Below are 25011 nucleotides of genomic sequence, written 5' to 3'. Positions count from 1 at the left end.
TAAGTATCAGTATGTGTGGGCTGTGGATGTATTAAACTTTTATTTTTCAGGGTGTCAGTGTGTTTCATTTAACTATTTTTTGTACTGTGGAACTACAAGTGCCAGCGGGCCCTTTAATGCCCCGCATGCTGGGACTTGTGGTTCTCCAAGTCCCAGCATGCGGGGTAGGCTTGCTGGGACTCATAGTTCTACAGTATAAGACAATAGTTTGTATTCTTTTTTTTACACTTTTCATCAGCCCGATGCCCACTGCCCAGGGGCATCGGGGACAGCCCCGGACTTTCAGCATAGGCTGGTAAGTCCTGGAGGGGGGGGGACCCCTTCATTGGGGGGGTCCTCACTTCCCCAGGACCCCTGCCCATGCTGACCAGCCACAGGGATAATGCTTTGGCCGCGGGACCTTATATAATAAGTGTCCCCCGGCTGTGGCATTACCCTGCTGGCTGGTTGGGTCTGGTGCTGGTTCTTAAAATACGGGGGACCCTAGTCATTTTGTCCCCCGTATTTTGGGAACCAGCGCTGGACCTTGAGCCTGGTGCTGGTTTCATTAAATCAAGGGAACCCCTATTTGTTTGTCCCTCTGATTTTATGAAACCAGCACCGGCTTTTTGAGCCCGGGGCTGGTTATGCTTAGGAGGGGGGACCGCACGCCGTTTTTTTTTTCTTTGTTTTTTTTTCAGCACACCGCACAGTACTGACAATGTGCCGATTTTCATAACTGAAAATCGCACATTTTCAGGACTTAAAAATCGCCCGAAATCGCACCATATCGCACTTTTTTGCTGCAAATTCGCATCTCATTACATATGCGAATTCGCGGCAAAAAACGCGATTTTTAAAGGTGCGATTTGGTGCGATTTTTTTTTTACGAAAAAAATCGCTCCCTATTACATTTCGCCCAATGTGTTTTTTTATAATCGTGTATATTTTTTTCTTAAATCACATAGAAGGATCACATTATAGAATTTTATAGGTATTAACGTCTGCCAATTGCCGGCTAATTTATGTTTTATAATCTGACAAGTCTAATGTCCTCTGTTGAACTCAGAGCCTTTAAAGCTTTTTCAATTCCAGACGAGAAAGATTTTTGAAAGTTCTTGCACTCCAGGTATCATCATTATCTACTGCTGAATCAAATAAATCAAACAAAATATTTGACTGAAGTGTTACTAGATTGAGGATAGAAGTTAGATACAGGTAACAACTTCTACAATGCCAAGGAACAAAGGAGGCGGATTCTGGATCACTTGCAGTAATCTCAATTTAGCCTTTGCCCCGATGGTCGTGATTTGCATTTCTGCACATGTGCAAATCCTGTCAGCAAATGGCTGCGGCGAGTTACACACGACCTGGGAGGTAGGGAGAGTGGCAGACGGAAGACGGGATTGGCCATGGGCATTCCCATGGGTACATGGTGGGACGATGCCTGCTGGCAGTGCCAAATTAAGGTCTAAATGGGCCTGGAGCTGAAAATTTTCAAGGGCCTATTATGCGCAACAAATTCCGACACAGGATGCAGGGAGATATATTGCGGGTGCCCTCGAAAGGTGCACCCGAAGGACGCCGAGGTCCTAAGTCACTTGCGGGGTGAGGTGGCATTCCAGTCATAAAAAGAATAATGAAAGCCAAAACTTGGTAGACAACATTTCAGAACCTTTTATGTGGTCACCTAAATTTAACACAACATACTGTATACCCCTTATACAAATCATGCAACACAATAGTAACCCCCTTATACTGTACTTGCCTCTTACACATTATGCCACATGGAATGAGACAAAATTCACACCGACTGAGCCAAACTCACACTATGGCACACGGATTGAGTCAAAATTCACGTTAAGCCACACAGATTAAGGCAAAAATTAACATTTTGCAACATGGATTGAGCCAAAAATACACACTATACCAAACAGATCGAGCCAAAATTCACAATATGCTTCACAAACATGGACATTGCGCGCCATAGGCGCGCATTAAAAATTTACACCATAATACCCATTATATGTTAAACCACACACAATAATTCCATTATGTATTATGCCAAACACCATAATGCCAATTAAAATTATGCTAGTTAAATTCTGCTTGCTTACATGCTCATTGCCAGGGGTTCCAGGCTCATTGCCGGTTCCATGCTCGTTGCCAAGTGGGAATACATGATCGCAATAACTGGGGGACAGCTGCAGCCGGGCAGAAGTGACAGCCGGGCAGAGAGCTATTTGAAATAATACCCCTTTCACACCAGAAAATGCAGGGACTTACCCAGGAATATGGTCCCAGGATCATTCAGGGACATTTCCAGGCTGGCCCTTTTACACCGGCAATATATCTGGAACCAATTAACAATATGAACCTGGTAACATATTGAAGGCCCAGTTATTTGGGTTTGAATGAGATCAACCTGTGATTCCAGGGGGTGGAACTAGCAGCAAACTGGGTGGTGGTGGGGGGGGGGGGGGGTTCAGAATTAGTGGGTCCCATGTTATCCTATGGGGAAAACGTTCCAGCTTTGCCTGGCAGTATCTCCGGTTCCCGGGGGGCTAGCGATGCGGGGCTGGGCTCGTTGGAAAGCTCCAGTCCTCATCTACAAAATGGGCCTATTTGGAGAGTGGGCCTGGAGCTACAGCTCCATCAGGCCCATTATTAATCCGGCCCTGCCTGCTGGGAACAGCTAATGTCACAGGACGTCAGTCGTCCACCCTGTCTTCAGCCAGGCACACACAAATAAAGTCAGTTCAGACTGACTTTTATTTGCGAAGGCACGAGAAATCATTCAATGGTCAGCATGCGAAGGGATGTGTTTTGTTACACATGCCCTCGCATGTTATCGAGGGGAATCGGCAGTAGCAGGGGGTGGGCGTTCAGATGGGTGGCTTCTCTGGTGCTTGGTAAGCTGCAATGTTCGCAGCTTACCAAGCAAACCTGAACCAAGCCCAAAGTCTGTCATTTCCTTAGGATACGTTAAGAAATACCCAAACAGGCCCCTGTGTGGTAGTCCCGCCCCTCCAGACAAAGCCAGACCCCTTTTCGGGAGCTGCCGCACCTGCGGCCCGGCACGTCCCTCTTCACCAAACATAAAAGTTTGGAGGTATGCTCAAATTATCTTTTGTCACACACTGATTTAATCTTGTGTCAGTGGAAATGAAAAGAGATTGAATATTATTTCTCTGGAAACGGGATTATTTTGCCTTTACCACCTCTTCTATGGAATTTTAATTTTGTGAGAGGTTTTGGGCTTGATTAACACCTGACTGCACTGCTGCTAATTTGCAGCTGCCAGCGATCATGTAAACACCGCCCTGCTAGAGTAAAATCCCGCCTTGGGAATAGATATTCAAGGCATGTGTGCAAATATTTCCAAGTACATTCACAATCTGTTTACCATCTAATGATTTTCCCAGTGTGTGCAGGCTCTGAACAGCCCTGGTCTTACTCTGCGGCTGCTATGGAAACAAACTGATTGTAGCCGTAGCCGATGTCACACACCTTCACCTAAAATTCTTAATGAAACATGCCTGCATTTTCCATAGGCACGCCTGCGTTTTATTTTTGGCACGCCTGCGTTTTATTTTTGGCACTGGCATAAAATCGCCGGTTACCACTCCCAAACGCTGCTTCCTGTCAATCACCTTGCATACGGCTTGCGATCAGAAAATGAAGCAGGATTTCATAACTGGGCGGCATTGCACACGCACCTTGCAGCCCAGATGCATGCGTAATCTATTGATATTTGCCCGCTGTGCAAATTTGTAGCCGATTAGGATTGAATTAGGCCCTTTACAATAGTATGCATCCATAAATAGTTCTGACAGGCTGCCGGGTGAACATATGGCCTCAGAGTACAGTATATTTGGAATCACCATTTAAATGAATGGTGAAATCCATTTGTATTCTTTCGATGGTGTATTAATTTTCAAAACAAATACAAATGAATATACAGTCCTAAAAAGAATACAAACAGCCATATACTTGGAAATGCATGCTGTGCATCATGGGAGACGATGTTGTGCTGAGGGGACTCAATTCCTACTTATGCTGAGTAAAGACCTGTATTACACTTATGCGGCACGTGACATCCTGATTTTGTTGCTACACATCTACAATAATTACCTTAGTATCTATCTATCTATCTATCTATAGATCTATCTATATATCAAATATCCACATGGGAGTGAAAAGAATTGAACTCACCATACTAGTAAAACGCTCAGCTTATTTCTTTAATGAACCCATATAAATGATGATTTCCATGTTGATGGATGGTGTCAGTCTATGTTTTGGTCTACTAGGAGACCTTAGTCAAGACACTATCAGGTCTATGTACAGTACTAAGTCTTGGAGAGTGATAAAGTACCAGCTAATAAGCTTCTAAATGCCATTACACGGGTTGTTTTTGAAAAATAACAGTTAGGAGCTGGTTGTCTGGTACCTTATCCCATCCACTTTATCTCTATCCAAGGCTTAGTACATAGACACCTACCTGTGATAAAAAAAGAAGATATTGGGCAAAAGGATCGGGCGCTTCTTCTGGTTGTATACTGCCTCAATTCCACAAAAAAGGGGACCTTTCCTTTATGTTTCCAAAAAAAGGAGTATGTTTTAGAGTATGTTAGGTGGAGAAGAGCGCCATCTTCTCCACCTAACATACTCTTAAACCTACCTGTGATAGCTTTCCTGTTATATCTTGTTATATCCGGACATATAATATAAAAAACGGAGATAACAAATCATAGAGGGTCACCATTGATTTCTATGATACACCAGCTCTTCATCTCTTTATAAGACCCATCAGCATATAGTTATATTATATCCAAACTATCCCCAGGGTCGCCCATATTAGGGACTAAGAGAGTAGATTAATACATACATTTAATACATATATTTAGCACATAACATACAGTATATGTTCTATGTTTATTGTTGTTTGTCTGTGTTTCCCAATAATTTTTTAATAGAAGGTAAATAAAAGTTAAATTTTAAGCTAGTAATTTTTTTTTTTTTTTGACAATTTGTAAAGAGTGCCCCCAACAAAGAGAGAGCACTTTTTCTCTTCCCCTCAACAAGAGGCAGACAGACAGTAGTAGTAGTAGTAGGGCACCCCTGCCCTCTGTCACTTCTTTTTTTGGCTGGCGAATGAGTGCTGTAGCAGCCTGCATTGTTATGAATGAAATCACATCATGATTTACTGGTGGTCTGACAGAGAGCCATAGGGAGGTTTATTGTGGAAGGAGATTAATAATGACCAGATTATAATGTGAATTAGTAGCACTACTGTGTGAAATACAGTAATTTACAATAAGGGGAACTACTATGTACCATCATGTAAATAAAGGGTGCTACTGTATGATGTTATGTGAATAAGGGGCACTCTTATGATGTAACGTGAACTAGGACCATTAAATTGGTTTTACATGAATAAGGCACACTACTGTATAGTGTTACATGAATAGGGAACACTACTCTGTGATCTAACATGAGTAAGGGGTACCACTGTGTGGTGTAATATGAATAAGTGACAGTACTATGTGATGTAATGTGAATAAAAGGTAACCACTCTGAAGTGTAATGTAAAAAGGGTTGCATATATACTATATGTAGCATAATTTGAATTAAGGGCACTATTGAGTGGCCATGCCCCATCCCCATGAGACCACACCCCTTATTTAACATTTTGGTAGGGTGTGAATCCAATGATTTTTATAGCAACGGACAGCAACATTTCTAGTTTCTGCTCTGCTGTATGAACATTGACTATTGAGTACTATACCTGTTGAGCATACTGTGCCTCATATACTTTTCTTATGCATAAATGACCTGTAGTGTCATTCATTTTTAAGTTATTTAACTGTTGTTCTTTAGGTGCCAAGAAGCTCAGCTCTAGAGAAATTGTAATAGTGTTGGCATCAATAAATGTATTAGTGTTGGCATTTCTGACAGTTGGTGATGATCTTGGCCAGAGATTCGTGTGAAACAAATTTTCTTAGATAAGTGAAGCTCAGCTGTGTCTACGAAGTATATACAAGGACTTTCTGCTGGAATTTTGAAATAAATAGAATTGCCACCTAATACCATAGAATAAAAAGGGGAAAAGTCAGTGATAATCTTAAAAAAAAAATCTCACATGCAGTATTTGTTTAGATAACACAGATGTATTATTAAAACACTATTAGGCAATCTTGCTTTAAACACTAGTGAAGATTACTTAATGCTCAGAACACCCCTCTACCTGTGTTTTTCTTGAAGCAAAGTAAAGGTAGAACAGACCAGTGGCGGCCCGTACCTTTTCTGGGGAGGGGGATTGCCTCTGACCGCGATGCAGGCAGGCAGGGCCGGCAACAGAAATCTTGGGGCCCTGTACACTGATATCTCTGGGGCCCCCCGACTCCCCCCCCCCCCCCCGACCGACCCCCCGGGTCTCCCATTATACAGAGGGTGAACCGGGTTTAACTCTTCTTATAACCAGGGACAAATTGCCAGGTTGGTCTTCCTGTGTTCTTAGGAGTGATGGTTTCACACAGCACCCGACCCGGGTCAACACGTCTGCAACCCGGCAATTACACAAGTTATTTTGGCGATTTAAAAGGGGTGTAATACCTGTACAACATTCATGAACTTTATTTGAGAGCTCTTTGTTATTCACTCACACTGTCCTTTACTATATTTCAAAATATTTAATATCAAATATTAGTTACAAATCTCTTTCTTCTTATGCAAGATTGAATAGCTCAGTGAGTAAGATATTTGACTGAAATGCAACAGGTTATAAATTTGAACCCTGGGTATGTCAGTATAATGAAATACATAAGGACTGGAGTTATCCCTTAATGTTATCCCTTTTGTTGTTCATACTGTATGTTACCAGAACATGTTTGATTCGAGCTGAAAGCAATGCATATCCTCTTATGTGTAATGGCAGCCTCTCTGAGCTCCTCCTACTGCTGATGTCTCATCATCAAGGAGCTGCCTCCCAGCCTTCTGCCAGTAACCGCCATTCCTCTCTCCTCTCTCCAAACATTGAAGAAAAAAAATACTTTATTAAAAATAAAAATGTCATTGGACTCTACTGTACTCCCTTTTCCAAAATGGCCTTATTCAAATGCATAGCTCCAAAGATTGGAGGGCAATGGAGCATCCTTGATATGATGTGTGGCCTCGTGGGTATGATGGCATGGCCTTTGGAGACTGTCCCCACTTGGGTAGATGTTATGTGCATACACACGGCAACTATTTACCTGCTGTTCACCCAGTAAGCACCACTGCTCTGTGATGTGTGATTGCCCCCAACTGCCCTGGCTCCCACTCACTGCAGAACACTGCAGCCCACCGGTGGAACAGTGGGACCATCAAAGGAAGATTAAGCGGGACATTTCAAGGTATGCAATGGAATCTAATTTGTAATGAGATGGCAATCATCAGAGTCACATGTAAAGTAAGAGTCTGCAACAGCAGGTTATTGTCTTATTTGATACCAAGCTACTGGAGGTATCACAGGTTTATATTGAAGATGGTAACATTGGGGCAACAGATAATATATCACTATAATGTGACTGTATGAAAGGTGGCTTTTTAAGGCAGGCTGCTGATTCTCACAGGGTTTCAGTGCTGGAACCACTGGTTAAAGTGTGGATGGGGGTGGGTTGGAACCTATAATGGTAGGTGGAACTAGCTTCACCTCCACCATAGACCTACACCGTAATTCCAACAGAAAATCACCACCGTCAATAGACGATGCAGCCACATCCCACATACCCCAACTTCAGGTCCTGGTGGCTCCATAGTTCTCCTTCACCTGAAGGCCACCCCTCCTGATACTCACATGTCTTTAGAATGTAAGCTCTCACGGGCAGGGCCCTCTCTCCTCATGTGCCTTTCTTAGAATATATAAACCTTTGCCACCCTGATAATTGCTTCAGTGTCCTGTCCCCTGGTGCAGCTATCCATATTAACCATGTACTTGTCCTAAACTGTCTTGAACTGTAATTTGTTATGTGTTTTTGATTATAACTATGCTCTGTAAAGCGCTGCGGAATCTGTGTGCGCTATATAAGAAACTGTTAATAAATAAATAATAAATGTGTTCCACCACTTCTCATGGACCTCTTTAAACCCTTGCCGGAACAATGAGTGAGTATATGTATAGGGGTGACTGGAGGCTGCTAATTGTGTTTCACCATGCAATCCTGTAAAGACTGAATGGGGCATCCTACACAGCTGTCAAGGAAAAGCTTATGGCCCTGTTTACCACCACAATGAGGAGGTGGCCCATGATGGCTGCATTGATAATGAAGGGCCCTACTGTGCTGCCTGTGCCCAGAGGCTCATTGTTGGTTTTTGTGCTGAAACCTCAAGAGCATTTTGGTCCCACACTGCTCTTGCCCGTGCTATTGATGTTGGGGGATTGACTTGGTGTGTGCAAGACCTGTATCAGCTGTATCTCTTTCAGCTGGATCAGTGAGCCCATGCGCTATCCTAAAATCTTAGATCTGGGGCATCACTGTGTGCACTGAGGAGACACGTGCAGGGTGATGTGAGCAGAAGGCTTATTTAACATAAAGATGCAGTTGGCAGGTAAAATACATTTTAAATGTTCAATATATCCCAAAATGTCGCCTTTAGGGCTGTTTCACACAGTACGGTTCCTGCCGCACGGTGAAATCCCGTACGGTCAGGGAGCCGCGCCGCACTCAGAATTTTATAATGGCAGGGATGGCCACAGCCCGGCAGCCGTCCCTTCCAGTGGGGGGATCCGGCTGCAGCCGTGCGGCCGGGCCGTGGCCGTCCCGTGTGAATGGACACAATAGTGTCCATTCACAACTGCTGAGTGCGGCACGGCTCCCTGGCCGTACGGGATTTCACCGTGCGGCAGGAACCGTACTGTGTGAAACAGCCCTAAGTGAAAGAACAGATGTTGGCCATAGATAATTTTTGTCTATTAGAATTATTTTATTTTTCTCCTTTTCTCTCATTAAAAATAGTACAGTAGATGCAGAATTTTTATATATTTTAAAGCAATTTAGTATTATAGGAAAATGCAAGAATGACGTGCCTTGCAGTATAGCTTTCAGTATGCTAATGTTACCAGGTTGTATTAACTGTACTGTGCTTTTCTCTTCTGTGTTTTTAATGCAATGCTATGTGGCATGACCATTTCAATTTGGCATAGCTCTTCCCAAGAAAATATGTCTCTATAAAGATAAAGCTGAGACAGATATCCCTCTAGCACCCAATTACTTCATATTATAAATCAATTATACAGATATATTCAAGACTGTAATATCATGTCTGCACTTTATAGATAAAACCAGAGATTTTACTTGCAGAATTTATAGTAAAGAAATTCCATTACTCTCAGTATATACATCATGCTTGCCATTTTAAGCAGTCATTTTAGAGAGACTTTACAGGCCGCTGAAGGGGGTGTGTCCTGTGCTGCCCAACCCTGGCTGTCATAGAATAAAGTACCATACAATGCTGGTCTATGCTATACCTTCCAACATCATCCTCTCCATGACAGACAAACCGCTCTATTCCTGGACTTACCTCCTAATTTTTTGTGTCGCCTGTTGTAAACTACTGTATTTAGTTGGCAAGAAAGGTGTTTCAACACAGATGATGGCATTGAAATGTTAAGAGGAAAGCCCAGCAACAGAGCATTGTGTCCCTCCTGGGGTGGGTCATGTTGGACGCTATGTAATACTGGTATGTCACTATATAATATGTGAATTCAGCTATTGCGGGATTATCCTTAAACAATGAGCTACTACCATACATCCAAAATTATTATAAAAACAACCAGCACCAGTCCACATATTTATCAAAATGAATTTGTACAAAAGTTAAAGATTTAGTCATCTTCAAGCAGCAAATAAATAAAAATAAAAAATCGCAAGTTATATGTAGAATATCAAACTGGTCAAACAAAGAAAACTTTATTTTTTTTCAGATGTGCGCCTGTGTGTTTTTGTTTTGGTTATGCCAAAACCATTATTGGTGTTTTGTTTTAGTTTTCTGGTTTTGCCAAAACTACCCTCACATGTTTTGCATTAGGATATTTAAAATAAAAATTGCTAAAAAATAATAATAATAATAATAATAATAAAACAGTTAAAATCAGGTCATTTTAACCTTTTTTTTGTTCCTATGGTATTATTAACCTTGATAACATTTATCTCCAATCATGTCTAGCCAATTTTGACCCTTAACAAATGAAAGTGGAATGAATACTTGCATGAACATTAGATTTTGTATATGGATCTGTGCACATGGTTATGGACAGATGGGATGACACTGTGTGTGTGTGTAATGCAACAGATTTATTTGTATAAAATGCTCAAATCTGGTCACAGTGCCAGATTCCTAAAGAGTCCATTCATACAATTCTCTGCAAGATAAAAAAAATATATGTGGGGTAGAAAACGTGCTTATGCAGGGATGTGTTAACAGCTGCAATTACACCTCACTCAATGGGGTATAAGGTCTCTGCAGGATTTAACAAGTGATGGGGTGTTCAGAAAAAGCGGGGAAATATAAATGGTGGTTTGTGTGAGAGTAACTACGGGGGAATTCACAGGGTGGTGGTGTGGGAGCTAGTGTCCCGTCCCCTCCGCAGTGCACCTCTTAGCTGTGACAGATGGTCCTTCCTCCAGATATAATGTGTAATATCTAACAGGGACTCTGCCTGATTTAATGTGCAATGGGGGCAATGCCAGATTTAACATTTAATGGGGGCTTTGCCAAGCTTAATATGTATAAGACGCAGTGTGTCTAAGGGGCTCCACCTGGTCCAGTGTGTTTAAGGGGATATACCTGCTCATTGTGTTTAAGGGTCTCTACCTGGTGCAGTGTGTTAAAGGGGCTCAGCCTGGAGCAGTGTAATGGCTCTACCTGGCGCAGTGTGTCTAAGGGGCTCTACCTGGCACCCTGTGTTCAAGTGGCACTACAGTGTGGTTTAATGTGGATAATGGGCTCTTCTGTGTGGTGTAATATGAATTATTACTATTATATGGCCACGTTGGATGGGCCCACATATTTGCGCAAATGTGTGCTAAGAACTTCATTTATACTCCATGTTAATTGTAAGAGTTATCAAAATTATTTTTACTATCAGTGTTCTTAGCACCTAGAGTGTGCATCAGTATTGTTCTTTTTTCCTGTATGGTACTAGAAGCCTTAACTTGGTAGCACCTCTCATTATGTTTAAAAATATGGTGTGCAGTCCAGTCCCCCCCTCTTTCCCAAATATTTGTGTATATATTGTACACTGAAGGTAAGGCTCCTTCATTCTGGTACTGGCACCCCTCCCATCTACCCTCAGGTGTTTTAATTAGCACAGGTTCCTACATTGCTGACTGCATGTTAATATGGGCTCTATTTGAAGGTAAGACCTAGATAAATTTATATAATGTGTTAGTATTAGAAATCTTAGGGACCCATCTAATGAAGTTCACCTGGATGCGGTGGATGGGCCCACATATTTGCGCAAATGTGTGCTAAGAACTTCAATTATACTCCATGTTAATTGTAAGAGTTATCAAAATTATTTTTACTATCAGTGTTCTTAGCACCTAGAGTGTGCATCAGTATTGTTCTTTTTTCCTGTATGGTACTAGAAGCCTTAACTTGGTAGCACCTCTCATTATGTTTAAAAATATGGTGTGCAGTCCAGTCCCCCCCTCTTTCCCAAATATTTGTGTATATATTGTACACTGAAGGTAAGGCTCCTTCATTCTGGTACTGGCACCCCTCCCATCTACCCTCAGGTGTTTTAATTAGCACAGGTTCCTACATTGCTGACTGCATGTTAATATGGGCTCTATTTGAAGGTAAGACCTAGATAAATTTATATAATGTGTTAGTATTAGAAATCTTAGGGACCCATCTAATGAAGTTCACCTGGATGCGGTGGATGGGCCCACATATTTGCACAAATGTGTGCTAAGAACTTCAATTATACTCCATGTTAATTGTAAGAGTTATCAAAATTATTTTTACTATTAGTGTTCTTAGCACCTAGAGTGTGCATCAGTATTGTTCTTTTTTCCTGTATGGTACTAGAAGCCTTAACTTGGTAGCACCTCTCATTATGTTTAAAAATATGGTGTGCAGTCCAGTCCCCCCCTCTTTCCCAAATATTTGTGTATATATTGTACACTGAAGGTAAGGCTCCTTCATTCTGGTACTGGCACCCCTCTCATCTACCCTTAGGTGTTTTAATTAGCACAGGTTCCTACATTGCTGACTGCATGTTAATATGGGCTCTATTTAAAGGTAAGACCTAGATAAATGTATATAATGTGTTAGTATTAGAAATGTTAGGGACCCATCTAATGAAGTTCACCTGGACGCGGTGGATGGGCCCACATATTTGCGCAAATGTGTGCTAAGAACTTCAATTACTCACCTCTCATTATGTTTAAAAATATGATGTGCAGTCCAGTCCCCCCCTCTTTCCCTATTATATGGCCACGCCTCTTCTTTTTTTACACACGCCTTCGTTACGCACTATCCCTATTTTGAGTGAGGGGGGCACCAATTCCCTTTCTTTGGCACAGAGCACCAAAATGTCTAGGTACGGCACTGACATAAACATGCATTTTGTTACCAAATTTGTATGCCGATCTGTTAATGAGAAACTTATCAGAATCAGAATCATCTTTATTGGCCAGGTATACTTGCGTATGCTTGGAATTTTTTGTGGTAACAGTGCAGCATCAATCGGGGAACACAAAGGGGGTGGGAAGAGAGGCATAAACATACATCACATACATTTCACATGTATCTAGAAAAGTTTGAGTTAGTATTTGGTATGTTCAATACGGTTTAGTTGGTGGACAGCTATTGGGAAGAAGCCTTTTGTAGTTCTTGTCGTCTTTGCTGGGATGGACCTAAAACGTCTGCCTGATGGAAGGGGTTCAAACAGGTTGTGGCCAGGGTGTAGCTTGTCCGCCAAGATCTTTCCTGCACGCTTATTGACCCTGGCTAGGTATAGTTCTTGGACAGTGGGGAGCTCCGCCCCAATGATCTTTTCTGCCATCCTCACCACTCTTTGCAACTTTCGTCTGTCATTCTCGTTTGCTCCTCCGAACCAGATTGTGATCGAGGAGCAAAGGACAGACTCTACTATGGCAGTGTAGAAGATGAGCAGCAGCTCCTGCGGGATGTTGAATTTCTTGAGTTGCCTCAGGAAGAACAACCGCTGCTGAGCCTTCTTGACAGTTGTAATGATGTTGGGACCCCATTTGAGGTCGCAGGAAATCTTTGTTCCTAGGAATTTGAAGGAGTCGACCCTCGACACTACTCTGTCAGATATTATGAGTGGGTGCATGGCATTTGGTTTTCTTCTGAAGTCCACCACCATCTCCACCGTTTTGAGGGGGTTGAGATCAAGGTTGTTTCCGCTACACCATTTAGTTAGCCGATCCACCTCCCGTCTGTATGCCGACTCGTTTCCATCCATGATTAGGCCGATAACCGTTATGTCGTCTGCAAATTTTATAATTTTTACTGACTGTTCTGCTGAGGTGCAGTCGTTTGTGTAGAGGGAGAAGAGCAGGGGGGAGAGGACACATCCTTGAGGGGCACCGGTGCTAATTGTGCATGTGTTTGAAATGAATGCGCCTGCTTTCACCGCCTGTTTCCTTTCAGTCAGGAAGTCAGTGATCCAGGAGCATGTAGGTTCTGGGACTCCTAGTGAATGGAGTTTTGGCTCCAGGATGTGAGGGATGATAGTGTTGAATGCCGAGCTGAAATCAACAAATAGTATCCTTGCATAGGTGCCTGGACTGTCCAGGTGCTGTAGAATGTGGTGCAGCCCTAGGTTGACTGCATCCTCGACACTTCTGTTTGCTCGGTAGGCAAACTGCAGGGGGTCAAGGTGAGCATTTGTAACAACTCTCAGGTGGTTCAGCACCATACGTTCAAGCACTTTCATGACCACCGATGTTAGTGCAATCGGCCTATAGTCATTGAGGTCTTTCGCAGTTGAGCTCTTGGGAACCGGGACGATAATTGAGGCTTTGAAGCAGGTGGGGACCTTGCACATTTCTAGTGAAGTGTTGAAAATCCTGGTAAAGATAGGGGCGAGCTGTGTTGCACAGGTCTTGAGGGCAGATGGAGACACTCCATCTGGGCCTCCAGCTTTCCTAGGGTTGACCCTCTTGAACATTCCTTCTACCTCTGTTTGGTCCACCTGGAGAGTCTGGGGGTGGCAGTTTTGGAAGGAGGGTGGGCAAGCCATTTTGCCCCGGTCAGGGGTAGGACTGATGCAGGTAGCTTCCTTCTCGAACCTGCAGTAGAAATCGTTCAGCTCGTTCACTAGTTTCTGGTGCATGGTGGAGGGGGTTCGAGAGATCTTGTAGTTGGTTATAGCTTGCATGCCTCTCCAAGCTGACGCGGGGTCGTTGGTTGACAGGTTGTTCGCCAGCTTGTCTGAGAATCTTTTTTTTGCCAGCTTGATTTCCCGTGTTAGGGAGTTCCTGGCCTGTTTGTACAGGACAATATCACCACTGCGATAGGCTTCTTCCTTTGCCCGACGGAGCTTCCTGAGTTGACCGCTGAACCATGGCTTGTTGTTGTTGAAGGTGCGGGCTGTTTTGATTGGCACGCACAGGTCCTCGCAGAAACTGATGTAGGCTGTCACGGTGTCGGTCAGATCGTCTAGGTTTGTAGCAGAGGATTCAAAGACTCCCCAGTCTGTGCATTCGAGACAGGCCTGAAGCTTCATTTTTGCCTCGTTTGTCCAGCTTTGGACTGATCTGACCACTGGTTTAGCTGACCTTAGCTTCTGGGTGTAAGTTGGTAGAAGGTGGACTATGCAATGGTCAGAGAGGCCCAGAGCTGCCCGGGGGATAGCCCGGTAAGTAGACTTGATAGTGGTGTAGCAGTGGTCTAAGGTACGTCCTTCCCTGGTGTGGCATCTGACTTGCTGTCTGTACTTCGGTAGCTCTTGGGACAGATTGGCACTGTTGAAGTCGCCCATCACTATAAGCAGTGCTTCCGGATGTTTGAGTTCTGTGTCTGTTATCCTGTTATTGAGAACTGCCTGGGTTAACAACTGCCTGCACCACTTTTTTAGATGTTCAAGAAAAAGTGGTGCTGATCTGGCTTTCAAAACAATTATATGTCCACTTAAACCAACTTAACAAATATTTAAGTTAAAGATGGAGCGACACTCAGCCAGCACCAGGGCTCACCATATTGCCCCCGCTGGCGAGATGGCGCTCCATCTGACTGGGACACGCAAGCATCCCACATGCACGCATGTGCATCCCAGTTACCTGGCGACGGGGGGACGCGAACCCTGGGCGTCTCCGCTTCAGGGATACAGGCATGGTTAGGGGGGGCGGGGAGATGGGGGTGAGTGTCGGGGACCGGCGGCAAGGTGTGAGGTGGCAGGGACCGGTGGGGAGCTCCACGTGTCTTGTGCGCGCTTGTCCCCTTCCGGCGGCTGGCGGGGACTGGCGGTTGGCGATCTGACTGCCAGCCCCCGGCTGAAAGAGAGCGGCTCCATCTGTAATATAGGCATACTTCCCTACTTAGCTGAAAAAATCAGGGAGGCTCCCATTTTTTGTGTAATGGGTGATTAAAAGAAAAGTAGGGAGGAAGAAGGGCTGCGCTCACTGTGATGGTGGCTACTTAATGTTAAGGCTGCACGGTTACTGCTGAAAAAGACCTGATCTCAGCTAAATACAATATACAGGAGGGGGTGGTAACCTGCGCTCAAAAGTGGTATATGCTGGTGTCTAGTACAATGCTGGTTTGCACGTTGGTATAAATTAATGGTACAATGCTGAACTACACGTGGGTAATGTTGTTAACCAGAATGAGGACTGCACAGTGTGTAATGCACGGAATGGTAATAACAGAAATGGACTGTAATGCAAGCAGTAGATGGATTTTATTGTAGTTTGCACAACAAGAACTGCCAAGGTATGCAAGCGGGTATGGTGTGCTGCTGGGCAACGGGATGGGGTGCAGTAATGTACAATCAAAACTGCCAAAGGTGTGCAAAAAGGGGTATAATGGGCTGCTGGGCAGTGGGATGGGGTATAGTTCTCAGTCCAGAAGGTAGGGGGCGAGAGAATGAACACAGTCACAAGGGGGTAGGTGAGTGCACAGGGGTGGTGGTGCAGAGGGGCTGGCGTCCCGTCCCCTCCGCAGTGCACCTCTCATCTGTGTTCACCGCTGTAAGCATCCTCTGGGTGTGTGTGTGTGTGGGGGGGGCAGAGAGTGGTAGATAGGTAGGTATATCACATCTATAGGTAGATGTGATATCTGCTTACTCTTACCGTGATAGTGGCATATACTGTACTGTATGCTATGCAAATACATTTTCCATATGATCATATATTTCTTGTTGCATCTGAGTAGACAAATACAAAGGACTGCAATGTTTGTATAACAGATTGCACTCCTCAGGGACATAATAATGATCTGATACTTTGAATAGTACTTATTTTGTCAATTTAATTAAAACTTTTACTTTTTTTTTTTGGAAACCTGGCTTCAAATGGATGTTTCTGAGAAAGTTATGAGCAATATACTGAACTACCCAGGTTTTATGTCACAAATTGAGATTTATAAGGGTAAGGAAGAATATATTTGGCATAAGGAATTTCTTGGTGTTCACAAAAGAGTTCCCAGGCTCATAATCTAAGGTTCGATAACTTGCTTGCATGTTAAAGAGAAGATAGTTATCAGACTGATTCATATTTCACCATTTTGGACGTAAGCCATATTCTCAGACCTTAGATGAGCATTTCAGTTGGTGTGAATGTGAAATGATGTGTCTCAATGATTTCAGAGGTTTATCCCTTGTTCTAAATACCAGAGTATTTTGTCGTTAATAGGTTGGTTTTTTTTGTGACCGTACCTGTTCCTCAGAATAATTTTGTATTATGATTTTGAGCTGAAGAATCTTGGATAGTTGCTTGTAGAGATTAGTAAACTTTTGAAAACAGTTCATTTTATGATTTCACACATTTTTACTACATACAATAGTAGTGCAAATCTTCATCGCATGGAGAGGTAAAGCAAGAATGGATCTGAACAGTGGTGCCTGAAAGTTTATGAACCATTCAGAAAATTCTATAGTTCTGCTGACATTTGGCCTACAACTACCTCAGATTTTCACACAAGTCCTAAAAGTAGATGAAGAGAAACGAAATCAAACAAATGAGACAAAAAAATCTGACATGCTCATTGTTTTTATTGAGGAAAATTATCCAATATCACATAACTGAGAGTGTCAAAAGTATGCTAACCTTTACCTTCAGTATCTGGTATGTTTTCCTCTTGTGCAGCAATAGCTTAATCTAAATGTTTCTGGCAATTGCTGATTAGTCCTGACCTGATCGGCTTGGAGGAATGTTACCCCATTTTTCTGTACAAAACAGCTTTAACTGTTAGGTTTCCTCCCATGAACTGCTTGCTTCAGGTTCTTACACAACATTTTGATTGAATTCAGGTCAGGATTTTGTGCCCTCTGCTGTTCCCGCCCCCATAAAAGTGATGTCACACAGTGGTGGCAGCCCTACTGGCAAAAAAGGAGAAAGTACTACCTTTTTTCTCCTGAGAAAGCACATCACTGCAGGAGTTCTACTGGCTGCAGACACCATTTCATGCATCTTGCAAATGCAGATGCCATAGGGCAGTGACACTATTTCTCCTAGAACCTTGGGTGGTGGAACCATTGCAGGCCAGTAGTTACAGACCAGATAGCATGTTTACATTCCCCTCCTTACATCACTTTCCAGTCAAAAAGCAAACAAGTCAAAATCAGGGCACACATATCCTGATTGTCTGGTGATGGTGCTGTGAGATTTCTGGTGATCTGATAAACCCTGTTAGTACTAGAGATGTATACTGAGTACAACAGAAGGTGGTCAAATGTAATACAATGCAAAAAATGTAAAACTATTTTTTTTCTCAAATACATTAAAACAGTCCCAAAACAAAGCAACAACATGATGCAATTGTAAAAGAACATTTTGTGTTTAATGGCCTTATTCTGGTTCACTCGTGCCCCGCACATTCGCACGGGGGAGCAATGTTTTACTAACACATGCATATACGCATTTCTGCACATGTGCATATGCTTGGTGTGAGCAGGCAAGGTGAACTGCTAGTTTGCACCTACCAGTGCAGGCACTGGGGTAGGGCGGCGGTAACTGACGCAGCTTCCAGGGGGAGGTGTCTGACATCACCAGATGTATGCTGCCTGCCCTTTTTCCGTACTTGGAGCATGCAATGCTAAGACACCAGAGAGTCTTAGTTTTGCATGTTCCTTCCAAATCATCGATGGTCAGCAACCATTGAATGATTTGTCCCCCGCACTCAAGGCTGCAAATGGAGGTTTATGCAAAACCTCCATTTGCAGCCATGTGGGGAACTCGGCGCGCGAGGAGGGGGGGGGGGCGGATGTGCAAGCAGCGGGTGGCGTTAATTTGCAGCATTGCGTGTGGAATAAAATAAGGTCCTAAATGTGTAGTTAAATACCTGTTATTTTATTGATTTTATTGTTCAATAACTGTTCTGTCCCTGATGAATTATAATCAGACCATTAGCTTGTATGCCTGTGTATCATTTGGTAGAAAAAAGTGCACCAACCAATCATCTCCCAACTGTCATTTTTTTTCAAACACAGCCTATAAAGAGTAAGAAGCTGGTTAATTAGTTTACTAAGCCTTGGAGAGCAATAAAGTGGAGAAAGAGATACAACCAACCAATCAGCCCCTAACCATAATTTTTAAACACTGCCTGTAACATGACAGTTGGGGTCTGATTAACTGGAATTGTATCACTCTCCAAGGAAAAGAACATCTCCTCCTTTACTGCGTCTCCTTCCTCTTTTTAAGTCTTCAAGCTTTGATAAATCTAAGCCAGTTGCCTTATACATAGAATATATTTTATTTCATACTATGGGTGAGATTTAATGGGATGAGAGATTCAGAAAGTGAGAGATTTGGTAAGAAATCTCCAGTTTTTTTAAAGCGGCAATCATTTGCACTGCAAAATTAAACTGGTTTAGCAGTGTAAATGATTTGCCGCTTTAAAAAAACTAGAGATTTCTGACCAAATCTCTCACTTTCTGAATCTCTCATCCTATTAAATCTCACGCTAGGTATCATTGCAATCATTTGCACTTAACTTTAATATAATTTACAAAAATACTATTTACCAATCCAATTTCCTGCACGGTTCAGTGATTAATATGCTGATCCGTGTGTTTTCCGACTGCACCAATGTTAGGACAGTCATAAAATCGGCACTTCGATTGAATAGGTGAAATTCAAACTTGGCTAAAAGTGCTGATTATTCTGACTGTCCGTAAAATAGCCACAGATTGAATACACACCTATATTGGTTATCCAACAGTTACCAATAACATCAAAAATAAAATGACATATTCCATGGGAATTAAATCTGCAATTTGGCTGAATAATTATAATAATAATAATTATCATCATCATCATCAAATTTCTAAACTTTGTCCCAAGAATATATATTATAACTTTCTGAAAAGCTGTTGAACATAAATGATGTTATAGTAAAGTATAGTAATCCATATAGTGAGTGGAAACTGACAGCAGCTCCTGGTCTACCACTGATGAAATACTGCTTTTCAAGTACTGAAATGTAACATGTTCAGAAGGAAGACGAACAGATTAGTCCCACAGTAGACTGAGTGAGAAAATGTCATTTTTGTCAGACGTCCATGTCAACTTAAATTGCTTTTTTCAACTTTGTGATATGAGGTGTCCCGAGAAACAAAGAAGCTTGTGGACCAGACTGCCTTCAATTAAAAGATAAGGATGGGGACGGCCTTCCTGTGATAAACTGGACTTTTCTGTAACATCAGTTACTGTTAAATGAATGAATAAAAGAAAGGAGTGAAAGGGATTTAATGATGTAATGCGTCTTGAGATTCAGTGAGGTCGAAACAAAACAAAATTCTAAATAGAGAATAATAGCGTAATGTAAGTACAAAGGAAAACTTGGATGAATGCACTAAATTAAAGTGGACACGTCACTATTAATTCTCATTTTCCAATTTAATAATAAATAAAAAATGTTGTTTAGTTAATGCTACCAATGATATCACTGTTCCTTTTTTGTGTTTATTTTGTTTTTCCTAGTGTTCCCTCTCATTCGCTGGCAGATCATATGTAATGCTTACAGCACTGTATACCACAGAGGAGTGGAAGTCATTCTAGAGACTGTGGTTCAGAGACAGAGACAATTAGTTATCAGGCTACTAATGATTACGGAATATCGCCATAAATTAGAACCAGATGTGGATGTAATATTTAGGGCCAGATGTAGCTTCAAAAAGTAATAAAGTGGAGAGTGATAAACAACAAGTGAATCAGCTCCTACCTGTCATTTTCCAAACCCAGCCTGTAACATGGCAGTTAGGTGCTGATTGGCTGGTTGGTTACCACTCTTCATTTTATCATTTTTTGAAGTTTGATACATCTGCCCCTTACTATAATACCAGGGGTCAAATGAACTAGGGTTTGTGAATCTATAAGTGAGAGATTTTGGGAGAGATTTCCCATTTTTTTTAAAGCAGCAGTCAATTACATGGCAAAATCAATCAGATTTTCAGTGATTTCCGCTTTAAAAATACTGTATGATGTTACTGACACTTAATTTGCATGAAAGACAAGTTTTATTTACATAAAGCAGAACAAATTCCATAAAGGATAAAATATACAAGGTAAAGAACAAAATATTGGAACTGGTACAGTACTTATGGAGATGCACTCTATATTCTGTGTACAATATCATGTGGTATCTCACCTAGGGGGAGATTCTCTAAGAATCTCCGCCCCCCTTCGCCGCCCATCGCATACTTAATTATCGCATATGTTGTAACATATGCGATAATTAAGGCAAAGGACAGCTCTTGCGTTAAGAGCTGTCCTTTGCGGTGAGAGTCGCCGGGTCCCAGCAGGTCCCGGCGGCTCTCCCCTCCCTCCCACACCCGGCGCTGCTGCTGCTGCGCCGGGCTCTCCTCCTCCCTGCACCCGGAAGAGGATCAGTGCAGGGAGGAGGTCACAGGTCCGGGCAGCACTGCGCTGTGCTGCCCGGACACAGGTGAGGGGGGAGGGGGCGATGCGGGGCGGCGGGGGGTCGGCGCGGGGCGGCGGAGGGTTGCGATAGAAGCCCATTGGGTTCTATGGGGCATCGCCAGATTTTTCTGGCGATGCCCCCCCCCCCCCCCGCGGTAACCCGGCGGGGGGTGCTTGCAGCATCCTAAAATGCGGTAAAAACCCTGATAACGGGGTTTTTACCGCATTTTTAGTTTAGAGAATCCCGCCCCATATATGGATACTGCGGTGGGATATGCTTTGGATCAAGACTGCGGCACCACCGCAGTAGGCTTGGGTGGATGATGTCCCAGTGGATAAAGTGCAATGCTTCCAGGAAGTTAAGTGTGTCCAAACAAAGTCATCCTGTGCCAAAGTGCTGTCGTTTCAAAGTGCTAATGGCATGGATGTAGTAGCTGCAGCACATCCATGCCATTTGCACATAAAAACGCTGGCAGTGCGGTAGGCAGAGTAGGCAGAGGGCGGGTCAGGGCTCCTAGTCAGCAGCTCCTCCCCTGGTACCTGGCAGCGATCCATCTGAGCAGCGGGGCAGTGCAGTAGGCAGCGGCGTGCCAGGGCTCCTAGTTGGCAGGTTCCCGACTGATGCATGAAAGCATCATGCATAGGGATGCCAATCCCGTGGCATTTTTTCAATCCCGGATTCCGGGATTGAAAAATGCTCAATCCCGGGATTCTCGGGATTCCGGGATTGGCATCTCTAAAAGAAAAACACACCCTGTCCACCCCTATATGGGCGGGCAGGTGCGTGGCAGCCGGGAGCGGGGCAGAGCAGCGCTGCGGGGGTGCAGATTTACTTACAGGCTGGCGGGAGCGGGGCAGACAGCGGCGCTGCGGTGATGCTTGCCTGCCTCCGGGCAGGTAACGGCGGCACCAGAAGCAGGAGGGGAGGCTAGAAGTCGGCCGGGAGCGGTCCTCTGTAGCAGGACGCTGGCCTGCACAGCGTGACGGTCAGAGGTCACGCTGCGCAGGCCGCACGCCGAGGTCGGGAACAGCCCGGCAGCTTCTGAGCGGGTGCTCAGAAGCTGCCCGGCATTAGACTGCGCATGCGCAGTCTAATCCCAAAATCCCGGGATTGGATACTCCAATCCCGGGATTGAAATCCCGGACATTTTGGGGCCAAGTCCCGGGATCCCGCCGATCCCGATCCCAGGATTGGCCACCCTAATCATGCAGGAGCATGACGCAGGAGTAGGCTGCGAAACCATTAGGAGATTGTAATTTCATTGGCATTGTAATGAGTCACTCACTTACTTTGTGCATATTTAATGACGCGGTCCGCTACTTCCCAGTCGTGGCAGGGACCCCCGCCGGTGAAACAACAATCTCCTAATGGACCCGCTTCCTCCGCTTCCTCCTCCTGAGTACGGACCTGCCCGGATCCCCAGTGCTCCCGCTGTCTGTGCACCAGCTGCAGCCTCCTCCTGCGTCATGCTCCTGCATGATGCTTTCATGCATCAGTCCGGGACCTGCGGACTAGGAGCCCTAGCATGCCCGCTGCCTACTCTGCCTACCATGCTGCTCGCTGCCTGGATGGATCGCTGCCAGGTACCAAGGGAGGGGGGTGCGGGGGTACCAGGAGAGGGGGGGTACCAGCTGCAAGGTACCAGCGGAGGGGGGGAATGGGGGTACCAGAGGGCGGTTAGTACAGGTACCAGGGGAGGGGGAAGACTAGTGTGGGATCTTAAATACCGTTTAAGACCCTTTCCCACTGCCAAAAAAAGGGTCTTAAACGTGTTGGACACTGCTTTTTACCCGTTTAACTTTCCCACTGCAGCTCTACCCGTTTAAAAAGGCTAAAAAAATGGCAATTTACCGATTAAGAGCTGCAGTGGGAAAGGGGTATCACTCTCCCTTTGTGCCTCTTCCTGGCACTACTCACTGTCTCTCCCTTTCACTCTCTCCCTGTTACCCACTGCCTCTCCCCATTGCCTCTTCTGTTACCCTCTGCCTCTCCCTGACAAATCCACTTTCTTTTCCTGCCATCATCTACCACAGCCTGTCACCCACTGCCTCTGCCTCCCACTATCTCTCCCCATCATCCACTGTCTCACCATTTGCTTCCACCTTCATCTGCCTCTCCCATGCATCACGTATCTCTCCTACTCCCCTCTCCATGTCACTTAATGCCTTTCCGGCATCTTTTCCCTGTCACCCTCTTCCCCTCCCTGGCAGCATCCACTGCATCTTTGAGCATAATTTTGACATGATTGCTGGGCTGTGAATTTTCAGATCCCAGTGATCAGGTAAATGTCGCCTGACAGTGTGGCTCTCCGCCACTGTGCACGGCTACAGATACAGTACTTTTGCAGCCGTGCACACAGGGGGAAAACTATTCACAATCCCTCATCATCTAATGATTGGCGTCTAGACTGCAATGGCTATGGGGATGACATCAGCGGCCCTCCCTCCCAATGAGATGTCAGCGTTCGCTCCCTTTTCGGCGATCTGCGGGCATAATAGCGAACAGCAGAAAACTCATTCGGTGGTGAGCGACCATCAAATTGTTTTTATTGGCTATGCGTCCGCATGCAAGGGGATGTGTTAGTGAACACATCCCCTTGCATGTTAGAGACAAGATTCCGCAGCCCGAGGGGCGTTCGGCCAGGCAGCATACAGCATTTACCTGTTCGCTAGGCTGTGAATATACTCAGCCTAGCCAACAGGTCTGAATAAGGCCCTGTGTTTGTGAAGAAGCACATGGTGGTAACCATGACATCAATATAATGCTGCACATCTTATGTTCTCCTGTTGCAATGCTGCTATAACCATCAACCACCTACTCCATCCCTACGCTACAGCCATGGGTAGGGGGAATTCAGCATTTGAGACAAGAATGTGGATAATCCATCCCTGAGGCCATGCACTTACACATAAGATGCTTGAAATGCACCAAATAGGCATTGAACAGGAGTAAAGAGGAGAGAAAGTTACATTTGTTGTCTGGTACCTTTTATGTTAGAAAAGGTAAATATATACAGTTACGATATAGGCGATAGACCCCTTATGGTTGACAGTGACCAGGTTGACACCTAAAAATGGTCGACACTGTCAGAACTTTGACACTCTTTTGGTCAACATGGACATGGTTGACTTGAATAAGGTCAACATGAGTCTATGTCGACATGGACACTGTATAAGTGTACCGCGTCCCCACACATGGCACACTGCACTCACCGTGCGCTCATCACACTATTATATTCCCGCTCTAGGCACAATTGAACAGTAAAGTACAAACAACCACCTTTTTCTTAAAAAACTTTATTCATGTCAACCATGTCCATGTCGACCTTAAGATTTTGTCAACCTTCTTTCAATGTCAACCTAGGGTTTGTCGACCATTCAGGTGCTGACCTAGTCACTGTCGACCATTAGTGGTCGATCTAGACATTGTTGACCCAGGGACCGCTTACCCAAATATACAGCTAATATATGTGCCTAAGAGAACACCTTGAGACTGAGGGTTCTATTTATTAAGCCTTGGAGAGCAATAAAGCACCAGCCAACCAACACCTAACTGACATATTACTGATTGTTTTACAGATAAATGACAGTTGGGAGCTCGCTGGCTGGTTCTATATCTCTCTCCACTTTATCTCTCTCCAAGGCTTAGTAAATAGACCACCGAATCCTCTTTATAACCAGGGCTGCATAGTCAGGGTAGGCAGGTAAGGCAGGCCTGTCACGGGACATTATCCAGTGTACTCCAAGTCAAGAGTTTTGGCTAGAAAATCATTAGAATAATACAAAACAGATATTTATAACTTAGAAATAGCATCTTTGTATTATTCTAATCATTTCTATAGTCCTAATTGTATTATTGTAATGGTCTGTATATCTGGGTGTGATACTAGCCAGTGCCTCCCCAATCAGAGACCTCATTGCACGTCACTGCTGT

Source organism: Crinia signifera, chromosome 2 (genome assembly GCF_055691185.1).
Source record: "Crinia signifera chromosome 2, ASM5569118v1, whole genome shotgun sequence".
In the NCBI taxonomy this organism is placed as follows: Eukaryota; Metazoa; Chordata; class Amphibia; order Anura; family Myobatrachidae; genus Crinia; species Crinia signifera.
The sequence above is the reverse complement of the archived record's forward strand: the minus strand, read 5'-3'. Positions refer to the sequence as shown.